The 17,045-nt window shown below is 41.3% G+C and overlaps 1 protein-coding gene and 1 pseudogene across 6 annotated transcripts in view; both read left to right on the forward strand.

Moving 5' to 3' along the window:
- The first annotated feature begins 11,267 nt into the window (after nucleotides 1–11,267).
- LOC123621525 lies at nucleotides 11,268–13,032 on the forward strand (annotated as a pseudogene).
- Nucleotides 13,033–16,003: 2,971 nt separating this feature from the next.
- Nucleotides 16,004–17,045, forward strand: part of L3MBTL4 (L3MBTL histone methyl-lysine binding protein 4) — a 404,316-nt gene continuing 403,274 nt past the window's right edge. For 4 of the 6 annotated variants that reach the window (XM_045527503.1, XM_045527507.1, XM_045527509.1 and 1 more), the window contains exon 1: nucleotides 16,551–16,628. The gene's annotated coding sequence lies outside the window, so the exon portion shown is untranslated. Of the gene's footprint in view, nucleotides 16,182–16,550; nucleotides 16,629–17,045 lie in introns of those variants that run through there. The other 2 variants (XM_045527505.1, XM_045527504.1) reach the window with 1 other exon arrangement.

A 17,045-nucleotide genomic window follows, 5' to 3' on the forward strand; every position in this document is an offset into this window, starting at 1 on the left:
AACTGGTGTGAAGATTGAGTGAAGTACTTAGAAAAAAGCGCTAAAAGGGAGTTGACAATATGACAAAGAGCCAATATTGTACAATTGTAATTTGCATAATTTGCTACTTAAAATTTTCCCTTAGAGTTTAAAATGGAATGTCAAGGTAATAAAGAGGAAGCACCTGGATAAATGTTGACAGAGCCTCTGTGAAGAAGATTATTGCACAAAAATCTTGAAAATCCTATTAGAATGTGCTCTAAGTATAGAAAAATGTAACTATAGTATAAGACCTATCTACATGCTAAGTAAACAATGGAGCAATTCAATGAACACAAATCAATGCATGGTATTCTGGCTTATTGGCACTTATACACATGAAAAATTTATTTTGATTAAGACCATTAGTGATAAAATAGGAGTCCCACCTTTGGATTTCTGCTTGCTGTTCATTTATTTGGTGGCAGTTCATTTATTTCCAGGTTTAAATCATAGCCTGTGGAAGAAAGACGAGAGCAGAGGACTATCTTCAGGATTGGACTCTAATAGAAAACTGATGTGAGTATCAAGATTTATGTGTTGAATTGGAACCAAGGTAAGATGATTTAAGATTCAAAAAGGGCAATCAGATTTTTTGGGGAAAGTGGAGATTATCAAGTTGCATGTCTAGAGCTCTATTTAATAGCTTCTGAGACACTCTATAGCAGGAGACCGAAGAGTTGGCACTTAACAGAGACGAAAATTAAAAAGAAAGGAAACAAAAGGTGGAAGCAAGGTGAAGTTTAATTTGCCAAACTGAGATGTGGGAATTACAGCCTCTGGAAGGAAGCTTGGAAAATGAATTTGTGATTAAAGAGTAGGACTATAACCCCAGACAAATAGGCTAGTCACTTGCGTACATTTCACCATTACAATGATAAGTGAAGGCAGATGGAGAAAGTTGGAATATATAACTACATATATGAAAACATATATAGGAAACATTAAATGGATTCCTTAGGGTTGAATTGTAAACATAGCAACTCTTCTTATATCATCTTTGTTATCACCAGCTGTTTACTGAGCATGTGGTAATTGCCTGTCCTGGCAATTATTTGGATGTGTCTAACTTTCTTCAAAGCCACTCTGTGAGTGTGAACAGGGATTGAATCTTGGACCCCTCCACACAGAAAGGATTACAGTTCATCCAGTTCAAACCTGCACTGATGAATGAATTGCCTCCACAGTATATTTCTGATGAGCCTTCACTCAGCTTCCACTTGAACAATATACAGTGGTTTCAATTCCAGAAACTTTTTTGGAGCACTTATCATGGACAAAGAACTATGCAAGGTGCTGGGAGAGTAATAAAGTCAGATTAACAACAGAAACTTGGAAAACTGACTGAGTTCATCTTTGAAGTACCCATCCTGATCCAAACAAATTAAAATGATAACGTGATCTTCTCTATGTTCTAGAAACACTCACACACACACACGTGCACACACACACACACACACACACACAGGAATTGCAGGGGCTAAAACTGTGCCCCTAGGAGTTTCTGGATCCCGAAATATCAGAGGTGAGTGGCAGTTCCATTCCTGCCAAAGAATATTTCACGCTTGATGAAGTACAGGAGCCAGCCTCAATATCTGAAACTGGGATTTAGGGGCTGTTGTCTTAGTTCTGAAAGGAGCCAGAAAATAATAGCGACTTTTGTCACCAGGGGCTACAGCTTATGTAATGCTGCATTCTTGCAGTGCACTCAGAAAGAGAAAGGTGTAGGGCCTGGGCCCAGTCCCTCACAGTCTTGGTGACTGTATCTGCAGTTCCTTCATCATCACTGTAGAATGCAAGGCCGGAGCTGCCGATAAAAGACCTGAATCTGGACCAGAAGGTAAGGTCCAGGAAGAGGCAAAAGAGGGAGGAGGGCAGGGAGAGGAGGGCAGGGGAGAAGGGACAGGAGAAAACAGACGTCCACTCCAAGGCCCCAAAGATAATTAGCACTAAGAAAAAACAAAAACAGTCAACAAATCAAACTTAGAAGATGAATTTGCCAGCAATAAAAGCAGAATTAATAGAATAGTATCAAAATGACTTTAAAATAAGTATGTTCAAGATCCTTCCAGAAATAAAGGAATAAACTCTATGAGACAAGTTATCATGAAAGGAAAAAAAAGTAACTACTATCTCAACAGACGTTGAAAGAGCATCTGATAGTATCTAAACTTGTTCATATAAAAACCAAAAAAACAAAAACCCCAAAACACTTAGTAACAGGAGATATTGGAACTGCCTTAACCTGAAAAAGGATCTCTACCAGAGCCTACAGTAAACATGAGAACTTGAAAACATTCCCATTAAAGTCAGGGGCAAAAATCCCCTGCTATCCAATGTGTACTGGGTCTCAACTAATACACTAAGATTTAAAAATATACAAAAATTAACATTATCTTTTATAATGTTAAGTCAAGGAAGGATTTCTTTAAAAGCCACAAAACTCGGAAATCATAAGGACAAAGGTTTATGGTAAAAGAACATACACCAAATTCATAAGAGTGGTTGCCTCTCAGGAAGGAGACAGAGAGAGATGAATGAAGGGATGATAAGGGAATTCAACTTTATAATTGTTTGTTTCTTAAAACATGGCAAATATAAAGTGTTAACGAATGTTCCTTCATATTGGTGGATACATGGGTGTTCATTACATTACTTCCTGCATTTCTCTGAAAAAACAAAACAACAAAACCAAAAACCAACCTATTTTTTTAAAAAGAGGACTAAAACTAAAAACAAAACCCCACTGATTAAAAATTTAAACAGCATAAAAGGTATGAATCCTCCTCTTAAGAAAACCATAGAGTTGTCAAAGTTATGCGTAACCAAGCAAGTAATTATAGTAAAAGACATAAATGCAATAATAGACGTATAAAAATTGCTGTCGGCATGTAGAGGAGAAAAAGTAAAGTAATAAAAATGATAAAGTCTTCATGGGAGAGATTTCATGAGTGCCGAATGCTCAAAGATACGTCATGTTGCAATATTCAGAGAAGGCCTTGAGAGAAGAGCGCTCCCAGATAAGCCTTCTGGGGCAGCTGGGTCCCATTCACAGCTGTTCCCAGAACCGGGAGCGCCACGTGGGCGCAGCAGCGGGGACACGGGACACGGTGGCGCTGTGGTGTCGCCTCAGGCCTGGTAACCCGAGCTGCAGACCAAGAAGAGCCGCGGAAGGTTTCTGCGGAGGTTGGTGAGATTGGGCTTGAGAATTAAGAAGATTTTGCTAGTAGTTGATGCTGAGGAGAACTGGGACGGGGAGAGCCTGGAGAGAGGGTTCGAGAAGGTGGAAACATCTTTAAAATGTGATGCCTGAAACACTCCACGTGCAAAGCTGCAGCCGCCGTCCCCTCCTGCCCCAGAGCTCCGCATTCCATAACTGGGAACCTTGCAATCCCGCCCAGGAAGGGAGGTGTTGTTCCTGTTCTTTGGGTTTTTGTAGTACAAGATCGGGAGATGAGAGAAAGGAAGGGGCTTGAGGTAAAAAGCAAAGGCTGAGTTTCTCGAGGGCTGCGTGGATGCCCACGGCAAGGCTGACCTGGGAAAGAGGAGAGAGGGGGTGAAGTGAGAGGCTGGCAAGGAGAGATGGGTTTTTCAGCCCGTTTGAAGGGCCAGCATTGATGAAGTATTTGGAACTCTTTTACTGTTCTTCCACAAATAATGTAAAAGAATGAAATTTCTCTTTAATATTGCTACCAGATGAATTCTTCTCTAAATCCATTTTGAAATAGAATTATGTGGGTGCCCAGGGTGAAAGTGTTTACATGAAACTAGACATCAGGAGTGTAAGGTAGTTCTGGAGAGGAATGATCAGAGCTTGGACTAGGGAATAGGAAAGGAAGGGGAAATACAAAAAGAAAACGAATAAAAAAAAGTGGGTGGGGAGAAAATGATAATATAGAAAAATGTCAATAACAGTTGGCCATAGAATGAGCTTGGAGAATTCAAGGAGTAGAAAATGGCTGGCAAGACGGTGGGGTGGTCTCCAACAAGGACAGGGGAGGAGGAGGAGATGAAAAGGGAAGGATCCCAGGGCAGAAAATGAGGGAGGAGTTGGATATGTCAAAAGCCAGTGAAAAATCCCTGTGGAAATAACAGGCAAGAGGTTGGAAATACGATTGTGCTACTCCAGAGAAATGTCAGGATGAGATATATAGATTTTTGGGTCAAAAAGCAAATAGTTGCTGTCATACCAGTGGATCTGAAAGCTCAGAAAAATAGCCCGGATTCAGAAGGAACAGAATCTTACCAGCCAGTTGTTGAGGGTAAGTGGAGGAGAGGGGGCTGGTGAAGGACACGGAGAAGTGGTCAGAGAAGAAGGGGGAGAGTTGAGAGAGGACTGCGCCACTCAGGGGAGCCCGGCAAGATGTTGGAGACACATTTGCAGGCACCTCCCCAGTCCATATGACACCTGTGCCAGCTGTGGGCATCTGTAGCATACTGAACACGTGCCTCTGCCCACTTATAGAGTAGACACATGAGTTTGGCTGGGCCCATTAATCTTTCCCAAGAATGAGAAGCTGGAACTCAGTGAAATTAATCAGTACATGAGGTGCTTGAACTGGGCCTGGGGTTTGGCCACATGTGGGTTTGGCCACGTGTGTCCACAGAAGCAGAGAAAGTGCACAGAGAAACAGAGAGGACAGAGGAAAGGGACTGAGAGGCCCGAGGGCCTGGAATGATAGGGAGTAACCTCGGCTCCAGTGCCCTGTGGAGCCCGGCTGTGCTTCTTGACTTTGTGATTCTGGAAAGACCTCTGATTCTGCCTGAGGATGTTGCTTATTTCCTAAGTGAACTCAGAGGGGTTTTGTCCCTCACCAAGGCCAAGAGAAAGAATTTGAAGATTGAGCTTAGGATCATCAAATGTTACAGAAGAGTCTGGTAAGTGGATAACTCATATGTGGAAGCCAAAAAAAGTTGATCTCATAGAAATAAAAAGTAGAACAGAGGGTACTAGAGGCTAGGAAGGGTAGGGAGAAGGGAGAGATAGGGAGAGATTTGTTAAATGGTATACAGTTACAGCTAAGTAGGAGGAATAAGTTCTAGTGTTCTACACCACTGTATCATGGCTATAGTTAATAATATATAGTTTCAAATAGCTAGAAAGAAGATATTGGATGTCCCAACATAAAAAAATGATAACTATTGGAGATGATGAATATGCTAGTTACCCTAATTTCATCACTATACATTATGTGTATTGAAATACCATGTACCACATGAATATGTACAATTATTATTTGTCAATTAAAAAAAGCAAATTAAAAAAATAGAGTCAAGTGAGGTGTCTTGTGCTTGTAGTCCCACCTACTCAGGAGGCTGAGGCAGGATCACTTGAGCCTGGGAGTTTGAGACCAACCTGGGCAACACAGCAAGATCCCATCTCTAATAAAAGAGAAACAAAATGGCTGGATGTGGTGGCTCACACCTATAATCCCAGCATTTTGATAGGTCGATGTGGGAGGATCCCTGGAGACCAGGAGTTTGAGACCAGCCTGGTCATAGTGAGATCCTGTCTCTACAAAAAGTATGGTTGCATGAGCCTGTGATTCCAGCTACTTGAGAGGCTAAGGCAGGAGGATCACCTGAGCCCAGGAATGCGAGGTTGCAGCAAGGTATGATCACACCACTGTACTCTGTCTCTACATAAATAAATAAATAAATAAGACAATTTGAGGGCCATTTGTGACCTTTAAGAGAACTGTTTCAGCAGAGAGCAGGGGCAGATGTCAGACTTCAAGGAGTTATAGCGTAAGTGTAAACTGTAGATAGATTGCTGTAGGAGTTGATAATTAAGGGAAGCAGAGGGTAGGGCCGCCCAAGATGAAAGCCAAGTCAAAGGAAGGCTTCTGTTGCTGTCATCAGTCAGGGTGGAAAACGCTTGAGTATCTGTGTGAGAACATTAATGGGACGATACTGTATAATGTCCCACGTTTGTACAAAACATAGACAGCTGCAATTGCTTCCTACAGCTTTGTCCCTGAAATTAGAAATACTGAACTTATTCAACATTCAAGTTTTAGAGGAACAGAACACCTGGCCAGCTACTCATTTTACTCCAAGAGCAAAGAAATGACATTAATTTAAAGTAATAATAAATAAACAACTGTTTTGTCTTATCTAACTATTGCTGCATAAAAAAACACCCCAACATTTGGAGATTTAACACCATAATCATTTATTATTTCTTCTGAGTATTTGGGTTGGCTGGACGGTTCTGCTGATCTGAGCCGGGCTCGGCTGGTCTTGCTGGGCTCATTCACTTGTGCTGACCACACACAGTTACCTGGTGGTTGGGGGGACACTATGTGCTCTCTCACACTAGGGCCTCAAATGGAAAGACTGGCCATGTCCCATTGTCCAGCAGGCCAGCTTATTCTTATGACGATCACATAGAAGCATGACACAAATAGGGACATGTATGGAACTGGCGTATGACCACTTCACCCCTTCTATTGGCAAAAGCAAGTCACAGGCCACCCCTGATTCCTGCCTCATGATGGGAATAAATGCAAAGTAACATTGGGAGGGGTGTTGATAAAGGGAGGCCACTAATTGAGGCCTTTAATTTAATTGATCCACCACACTTACAAAGGTATGTGAGCTTCTTCCTGTTTAGATGGAGTAGGGAAATATCAGAAACATAAACAGAGTTCTCAATGATCTCAGAAGTTTAGTGCTGAAACAGAAGTTTTAAAAACTAGGAACAACTTCCTTACTGTTACATTTTACATTGTTGGCTCAACTAGACTAAATTGGGGAGCTTTGTTCCATTCTGGTATATTACAGTTTTAGTGTTTTCCAATACCAACAACCAATTCTCTGATTCTCCTAACATCAACTGGGTATTCAACAACTCAATTCAATTCTGGCACTAACTCCCTGGCATGGGTACAGACCCCACTGCTCAAGGGTACCCACAAGACTGCCCCCACTTCAGATACCAGCCACAAGTCCCAGGCCTCCGTATTTCTAACCTGCTGGCTATAAATCAGGGGTCCCCAGGACCCCTTCCTAAGGTTCAATAATTTGCTAGAATGGCTCACAGAACTCAGGAAGGCACTTGAATTACATTTACCAGTTAATTATAAATGATACAAATGAACAGTCAGATGGAGAGGCATATAGGGTGAGGTCCAGAAGAATCTTGAGTGCGAGAGCTTCTGTCCCTGTGGAGTAGGGGCACATGCCAACACAGAAGCTCATCAAATCTCATTGTTCACGAGTTTTTATAGAATTTAATCTCCAGCCCCTCCCACCCCTCTGCCCACTGAAAGTTTCCATCCTCTCATCACTTGATCTTTCTGGTGACCAGCCCCACCCTGGGGGTAACTGAGGGCCCCTGCCTCAAGTCACGTTAGCTTAAAGGGTATGATCTAAAGGGGTGTCTTATAAACAACAAAGGGCATTCCTAACATTCTGGAAATTCAAGGGTTTTAGGTGCTTTGTGACAGAAACCAAAGTAAATGTACTTATTATAATGTGGGATAGTCATGCATCCCTTAATGATGGGACACATTCTGGGAAAAGTGTCCTTAGATGATTTCAGAATTATGTGACTATCACAGAGTGCACTTACACAAGCCTGGATGGTCTAGCCCTCTACACACCTAGGCTATGTGATACAGCCTATTGCTCCCAGGCTACACACCTGTACAGCACGTTACTGTACTGAATACTGTAGACAACTGGAATACAATGGTTAGTATTTGTGTATCTAAATGCAGAAAAGGTACAGTAAAAATATGGGATAAAAGATTAAAAAATGGTATGTCTATATAGGGTGTTTACTATGAATGGAGCTTGCAGGACGTTTTTCTAGGTGAGTCAGTAAGTGGTGAGTGAATGTGAAGGCCTAGGACATTACTGTACACTACTGTAGGCTTTATAAACACTGTACATTTAGGCTACACTAAATTTATAAAAAATATTTTTCTTTCTTCAATAGTAAACTAACCTTAGCTTACTATAACATTAGTACGTTATAATTTTTTTATTTTTGTAAACTTTTGACTCATTTTTTCTTTTTAAATTAAAAAAAATTCTCCAAATTGCTTTAGAATTTTTTTTTTTTTTTTTTTTTTTTTTGAGACACAGTCTCGCTCTGTTGCCCAGGCTAGAGTGAGTGCTGTGGCATCAGCCTAGCTCACAGCAACCTCAAACTTCTGGGCTGAAGCGATCCTACTGCCTCAGCCTCCCGAGTAGCTGGGAATACAGGCATGCGCCACCATGCCCGGCTAATTTTTTCTCTATATATATATTTTTAGTTGGCCAGATAATTTCTTTCTATTTTTAGTAGAGACGGGGTCTCACTCTTGCTCAGGCTGGTCTCGAACTCCTGACCTCGAGCGATCCACCCGCCTCGGCCTCCCAGAGTGCTAGGATTATAGGCATGAGCCACCATGCCTGGCCTAGAATTTTTTTTTTTAATTTAAAAAATTTTTTGATTTTTTTGTTGAGATGGGGTTTTGCTATATTATCCAGGCTGGTCCCAAACTCCTGGCTTCAAGCAATCCTCTCCCCTCAGCCACCTGAAGTGCTGGGATTACAGGTATGAGCCACTGCACCTAGTCTTGACTCTTTTGCAATAACACTTAGCTTAAAATACAAACATCTTATACACCTTTATAAAAATATTTTCTTTCTTATAGCCTTATTCCATAAGGTTTTTACTATTTAACTTTTTTTCCTACTTAAAATTTTTGTTTTGAAAACTAAGACACAAACCCCCATATTAGCCTAGGTAGGCCTATACAGGGTCAGGATCATGAATATCACTGTCTTCTACATACACATCTTGTCCCACTGGAAGGTCTTCAGGTGCAATAACACGCAAGGAGCTGTTATCTCCTGTGATAAAAATTCCTTCTTCTGGATACCTCCTGAAAGACCTGCCTGTTTTACAGTTTACTTCTTTTTTTAAGTAAGAGTATGCTCTAAAATAACAATAAAAAGTATAGCGTAGTAAGTATATAAATCAAATCAGCAACATAGTCCTGTATTATCATTATCAAATATTATGTACTATACATGATTGTATGTGTTGTACTTTTGTACAACTGGCAGTGCAGGAGGTTTGTTTACGCCGGCATCACCACAAACACATGAGTAACGTGTTGCGCTACATTACCACTATAATGTCACTAGGTGATAGGTATTTTTCAGCTCCATCATAATCTTGTGAGACCACTGTCCAATACGCAGTTCTCTGTTGACGAAAATGTCATGTGGTACCTCTGTGTGTGTGTATATGTGTGTGTGTATGTGTGTGTGTGTGTGTGTGTGTGTATAGAGAGAGGATATCCTATTTTCAGGGCAGTATTAATAATTCAATAATATAAACTATTAATAATTAGTTGCATTCATTCCAGAAGCAGGGGAATATACAATATTTAAGTTCAATACAGGTGTACAACACTGTACTCTCACTGTATACCACTTGGTGATCTCAAAGTCTAGAGAAACATGCAACTTCTATCTTTATGAGGATGGATAAAACCTTTTTACTTTCTCATGGAAATGTTATTTTAGCAGTTTTAGATCGACTCATATTTCTAAAATTAGAAATGAATTTTATAAGAATTTGCATTTTGGGCATCAAAATGAAAAAGAACAAATGTATATTCAATCCATAAAAATTGGACTGTCTCTATGTTTTTTTGAGATAGGGTCTCACTCTGTCACCTGGGCTAGAGTGAAGGTGGCATCATAGCTCACTGCAACTTTTAATTCCTGGGCTTAAGTGATCCTCCTGCCTCAGCCTCACAAGTAGCTGGGACTACAGGTGCACACCACCACACTTGGCTAATTTTTCTATTTTTTTTTTTTGTAAAGACGGGGTCTTGCTCTTGCTCAAGCGTCTTAAACTCCTGACCTCAAGTGATCCTCCCACCTTGGCCTCCCAAAGGGCTGGGATTACAGGCATGAGACACCGAGCCCTATATTTTTTAATGGAATATTAGACATTAAGATAACATACTAAGCAAAAAAACTGCTCTTTTTACTTTGTCTAAAGATTTAATAAAATGGGGAAAATTAAATCTAAAATGGAAATAATTCAAACAAGTTTGGATTTGGGCAGTTAGTACATAAGGGCTGACATTCAGATACTTTCAGATTTTTGAGATTGGTTCAAGAACAGTCAAAAAAGAGCCATACTCTGAGAGAGCCAAAAAGAAAAAATAAAGGAGCTCATCATTCTGCAGAAGTAGCCTTCTCCCCCAAGAGATGGTGTGTAAATATATTGCTGGTGGAGTTTTTTAAAAACACCCAAATCCAACCAAGTTGGTGATTAGGGAATATCGCAAATATTAGAATGCAAAAGAAAACTGACTCAATTAATAGCATCATACTCAGCTGACACAGCTTTTGAGTTTCTTGGCTGGAGACACCCCTTTATGAGAATGGTTTTACCAGACAGTTGTTCCTTGTTGACCCTACTCACAGGAGCAGCCAGCTTTCCTTGTTCTGATTGCATGGTTACCTGGCAATCTTTTAACACAATTTGCCTTCCTTTGTAGACTATAATGGTGGAAATATGATGGCTAGAAATATGATGGCATTTATGTCTGTCAGTATAATTGGTGTTCTTGTTGGCAACTGGCTTCCTTAGCCTGATCACTTCTGGGAGCATTAACAAAGTCAGGTTTCTGAACCTATGATGCTGAGAACTAGACCTAGCCCCTGACCTTGATGATCCTGGAAGTAAGTGCTATCTATGCCCGAGACACATCCTCTGGTGCCAGCTGGTTTCTTTCCATGATGGGTCAGTGACCAAGCTAGGAACAGAAATCACCTGCCTGACTCCTGGCATGTATTCGATATACCAGTATACCTTGTTTTATTGCCCTCCTTTTATTGTGCTTTGCTGATATTGCATTTTTTTTTACAAATTGAAGGTTTGTGGCAACTCTGGGTCAAAAAATTCTGTTGGTGCCATTTTTCCAATAGCATGTTCTCATTTCCTGTCTCTGTGTCACATTTTGGTAATTCTGGTGATATTTTGAATATCTGGTAATATTTATTATTATTATCTTACAGTGATCTGTGATTAGTGATCTTTTGTTGTTACTATTGTAATTGTTTGGGGTTCCATGAACCAAGCCCATATGAGGTAGCAAACTTAATCAATAAATGTGTGCATTCTGACTGCTCCACTAACAAGCTATTCCCCCATCTTTCTCTCTCTCCTAGGGCCTCCCTATTCCCTGAGACACAAGAATATTGAAATTAGCCCAATTAATAACTCTACAATGGCCTCTAAGTGTTCAACTGAAAGGAAGAGTCACACACCTCTTATTTTTAATCAAAAGCTAAAAATGATTAAACTTAATGAGGTGGGTATGTTGAAAGCTGAAGTAGGATGAAAGCTGGGCCTCTTGTGCCAGACACTAAGCCAAGTTGTGTATGCAAAGGAAAAGTTCTTGAAGGAAATTGAAGCTGCTACTCTAGTGAGCACACAAATGATAACAAAGCGAAATAACCTTATTGCTGATACAGAAAAAGTTTGAATGGTCTCAGAAGATCAAACCAGCCACAGCATTCCCTTAAGCCAAGGCCTAATCCAGAACAAGGTCCTAACTCTCTTCAATTCTTTGAAGGCTGAGAGAGGTGAGGAAGCTGCAGAAGAAAAGTTGGGAGCTAGCAGAGGTGTTACTTCATGAGGTTTAAGGAAGAAGCAAACTCCGTAACATAAAAGTGCAAGGTGAAGCAGCAAGTGCTGATGTAAAAGCTGCAGCAAGTTATCCAGAAGATCTAGATAAGATCAGTGATGAAGGGGGCTGCATGAAACAATAGATTTTCGGTGAAGATGAAACAACCTTCTTTTGGAAGAAGGTGTCATCTAGGACTTTCGTAGCTAGAGAGAAGTCATGCCTGGCTTCAAAGCTTCAAAGGACAGGCTGACTCTCTTATTAGGGGCTAATGCAGTTGGTGACTTTAAGTTGAAGCCAGTGTTCATTTATCATTCTGAAAATCCTATGGTATCTAATAATTATACTAAATCTACTCTGCCTGTGCTCTCTAAATGTAACAAGAAAACCTGGATGAAGGTGCATCTGTTGACAGCATGGTTTAATTAATATTTTAAGCCCACTGTTGAGAACTGCTGTTAAGAGAAAAATTTCCTTTTAAAATATTAGTGCTCATTGACAATACACCTGGTCACCCAAGAGCTCTTCTGGAGATGTGCAAGGTGATTAATGTTGTTTTCATGGCTGCTAACACTTGTCCATTTTGTAGCCCATGGATCAAGGACTAATTTCCATTTTTAAGTCTTATTATTTAAGAAATACATTTTGTAAGGCTATAGCTGCTATAAATATTAATAGTGATTCCTCTAATGGATCTGTGCAAAGTCAATTAAAAATCTTCTGGAAAAGATTCACCATTCTAGATACCATTAAGGACACTCATGATTCATGGAAGGAGGTCAAAATGTCCCCATTAATGGGAGTTTGAAATAACTTGATTCCAACCCTCATAGGTGACTTTGAGGAGTTCAAAACTGTAGTGGATGAAGTCACTATAGGTGTGATGGAAATAGTGAGAGAACTAGAATTGGAAGTGGAGCCTGGAGATGTGACTGAATTGCTGCAAGCTCATGATCAGACTTGAACTGATGAGGAGTTGCTTCTCATGGGTGAGCAAAGAAAGTGGTTTCTTGAGATGGAGGCTAGTCCTGGTGAAGACACTGTGAACATTGGTGAAATGACAACAAAGGATATAGAATATTCCATAAGCTTAGTTGATAAAGCGGTGGCAGGGTTTGAGAAGATTGACTCCAATTTTGATAGAAGTTCCACTATGGGCAAATTGCTATGAAACAGCATCACATGCTATAGAGAAATCTTTCATGAAAGGAAGAGTTGACTCATGCAACAAACTTTGTTGTTGTCTTATTTTAAGAAATTGCTATGGCCATCCCAGCCTACAGCAACCATCCCTCTGACCATTTAGCAGCCATCAACACAGAGGCAAAACCCTCCATCGGCAAAGAGGTTATGACTTGCTGAAGGCTCAGATGATCACTAGTATTTTTTAGCAATAAAGTATTTTTAAATGAAGGTAATTGCACACTTAATAGACTACAGTATAGTGTAAACATCACTTTTATATGTACTGGAAAACAAAAATATTTGTGTGACTCACTTTATTGTAATATTTGTTTTATTGCAGTGGTCTGGAACTGAACTGGCAATTGTGTCTGAGGTGTGCCTGCTATTTTTTAGAAAAAGTATGTCTAGCTATAGTTATTTGGGGTATATTGCTATTCAGGAAAATGTGAATTTCTACCACCAAATTTCCCATTTTCCTTCTTCTAGATCTCTTGCCTTGGAGATGGCATGGTTGTCCCATCAATAACTAGGAAAATGAGATTAAAGAAATTGAGAGCTTTCCTTCTGGTTTTTTCATGCCCTTCTCCAAATCCCATTGGTTTAGTCAGTATTGGTTGTAGTGGGAAATGAAGTTTTCTTATTGATGTGAGGATCCTTATCTTGTTCAATTTATACAGACTCTATGCATCATCAGAAATATTGTGCTTAAGTTAGATTTTTAAAAATTTTGAGGGAGTATCCCTAGAGGCAGTGTTTTTAAGCTACTTTTTGATAGCTTTGTTCAACTAAAAGAAAGTACAAGTATGAAATTAAATAGATTTTTATATAGATTTTAAGTCATTTGTTCAGAATACCATGATGTGCATATTATCTTTGATACCAAAAAGTTTTGTATCATTTATTTAAAATTAGTTTTAATCATTTGATATAATTTATACTTCTTTCCAAACTAATATTTACATTTAAATGGAACTCCATGCAATTATTTATATCTCAGTCCATTAAAAGAAGTTTAATATTGGACAATCCACTTAGAAAAACACCACTGTAATAGACAAACTGTAACAGAGGAAATTATTAACAGTGGCATTAACATGAAAATAAACTTGCTGATAATAGTTGTTGAAGATAAATGGTGACCAATGAAATAATTTTACCTGTTGTGGATAATTTGCTTGTCCAAGTAAGTAGAGAATTCTGTTAATTTCTGCTGGATTTCACCAAAGCATGTAAAGGAATTCACTCTGTGCTAAACTCTCATAAATTGTAAATTGTCTTATTCCAAATATATGCTAGGAAATAATTGTCTTAAAAACACATTAACAGCCAGTCCTGCTATTGATCAAATAATAAAGCAATGTAATTTAAGCCTACTTAGAAAAGATATGTGAACACCTAGCCAGAAAAAAGTAAACAAGTTTGGCAAATTTTAAAAAATTGGTGTGTTCCTTAACAAAGCCAATCACTATCTTAGCAGGTGGGAAAGTTTCATTTTCACCAGTTGATGGACACAGACGTGTTACATGACTGTTGTGACTCTCTTATATTTCAATGACTTCAGAAAGAGGGTCTGTGTTTACCATGCCACCAGGAATGTCTGTCTCAACAATAAACCGTCCTTATCTGGTCAACATCAACCTTGCATTTAGAGTTGGCTGGATTCAATGGACTTATAAAAGTAAAATGCCTAGTACCCACCAGTGTTCTAAATCCCTTTGCTCATGATGGACCATTGGTTAAGTTATAAAAATCAACAATGTGGATATTTCATTTTAATCTGCTCAAATAAAAGGGATTTACTACTACAGCTTTTTAAAAATTCTGTAAGAAGTGTACTAATGCGTTCCTGCTTACATTTCCATAAAATCTGAATAACAGTGAAGTTTAAAACCGATGTCAGCTTCTTTGAATAGAATCATATGTGGTTGCCAGCACTATGCACCTATGCATTTATGTTTAATACCCTAGATGAGGTTCCCTGCCTGTGTTGTCTGTTTTATGGGTTCTTCCTTTTCCTTATTTAAACGTAGCCCATGAAAACAGAGTGATTTTGCTTTTATAAACTTAAGCCAAATATAATCAATAAACATGTTAAAATAATAATTCTGTTTCCAAAAAAAATGAAGACAAGGTGATATAAATTCACTCTATTCGAATTTCAATCCAACTTTCTTTGATTTTGTATGATATTGATACTGATTTTTCTGAAGGGCAGGTGGAACCAGAAATGCTCTTAACTCTTTTTGTTCTGGGAACATTTTGATGTTTATGTCACTGAGACCTAAAGTCTTTAGTGACAAATAAACAGGACTGGTAAGGACTGGGAATACACTGCTGTAGTTGAAACACTTGTCCTTCACCAAAAACTGTATGTGTGTTCACTTGAGTTGTAGGGAGGGGGAACTCTGATCCACTCCTTTCATCTGCTGAGTCCCACTGTCATTTTATCCAGTCGGGTGAGCAAGTAGCCAAAGGTAGTGCCCTGCCTGTTGTCAGAGAAATGCACCACAACTCTACAATGTCTTACCACAAACACTTTCAAATGGACTAGAAATTAGCACACCATTTCGTTAGATGTGTCTTAAACGTTTTCCTTTGTACAATGCTGCCTTCTGCATCCCCTTTCTTTTTCTCTTTGCCTTAAACCTCTTTTTCTTAACTGATTAGAACACAGAACACAGTTTGTGTGTCTTTGCACTTATAAACTTCTACGATCATTGTTTCTAATTTAAAAACTGCATTAGCAAAGGGGTTTGCAATAGTCTCTTCAGTAGTAACACTGTTTCTACCAAATACTCAATCTTGCCTAAAAACACCAAAAAGGTCATTTTGAATGGTATATTGTTAAGTCATGTTAAATGATTCAATTTCTTGATGAAAGTAACAAACTAATACTTATTTTGTACCTACTAGTTATTCGCATAGTAGAATTTATACACAAGACACTCTGATGAAAGAAAATTTCATCATAAAATATAGTCTTCAATTACCAGCTACTTATAGTTATAAACCAAAATAAATGATTTAATAAGTTCCTTCCAAAACCGGGGACAATGGTTTGTGAAGGGCCAAAGTTAGCCAGTAAGCCCCTAAATTCCCTGAGGACAGGAATGAACCGGCGCCTGTTTCCTGTTCCATCCCGAGCGGTTGGAACAGGGTCAGTAAGCACTTATTGCCACTTGAAAAGAGTATTGTTTTATTTTGAAATGGTAGCCCGGTACGCGTGTGTAGCGAAGTCAAGAGCGGGAAAGGGGCATCGGAGAGAAGGTGGCAAAATCGGAGCGAGCAGCAGGACGGAGAGGACTCCGGAGGGCAGAGAGCATTCGGAAGGTGAACCCCCAGAGCTGGGATGAAGCAGGGATGAGCGCCCAGGGACACCGTTGCGGGGGACACCGTTGCGGGGGAGGGGGCTGTCAGGCAGGAAGTAGCCAAGATTTTGGGGAATCCTGCCCAGGGAGCAAATACGGAGAAAGCCGCATCTAAGATCGAGCCGCAGCCACCTCCCTCCCACGGGAAAGCCCCGACTTCTGCGGGCCCGCGACACCGGGCTCCCCGGGGAGTGGGACCCGGAGCGAGGCAGGTGCGGCGGGAGCATGCGCGTGGGGCGGGCAGGGGGCGGCTCCCGCGCCCCCACCCCGCGCGTGCACCCTCGCGCCCCTCCCGCCGGGCACCGCGGGGCCGGCAGCGCAGCAGCCCGGGCCCGCCGCACCTCCGCGCTCCGGCTCGCCCGCGCCCGTCGCCCGGTCGGCGTTGCGGGCCGGCGCCGCTCCGCTCGGGGTAAGGAGGACGCCGCCGCCCGCGTGGGATGATCGGGACCCGAGTGGGCGCCCTCGGCCGGCGCCTTGCGGGGTGGCCCCGGGCCCCGGGAGGGCCGAGGGGCGTGCGCGTCGCCCGCGGCGAGGGCCCGGCCGGGCGTTGGGGGCGCTGGCGGTTGGGCATCGCCTCCGCGCTGGCCCCGGCTCTTTCTCTTTCTCTTTCGCCGCCGGGGCGCGCGCCGGGCTCCCCGCGCGAGGCGCTGCCCGACTTGTCGCCCACTTTGGACGGGCGCGGCCGCCGCAGCGCCCCACTGCTCCACCCGCCTAGGAGCCCGCGCAGCCCGGGGCGGGGGGCGAGGGACGGGGCGGCGAGTCCCCGCGACCCCCGGGCGGTCCTGGGGCCACCGAGCACTGGGCGGGGGGTATTTGGCTTTTGTTT

This window comes from Lemur catta, chromosome 16, assembly GCF_020740605.2.
Source record: "Lemur catta isolate mLemCat1 chromosome 16, mLemCat1.pri, whole genome shotgun sequence".
Taxonomy (NCBI): Eukaryota; Metazoa; Chordata; class Mammalia; order Primates; family Lemuridae; genus Lemur; species Lemur catta.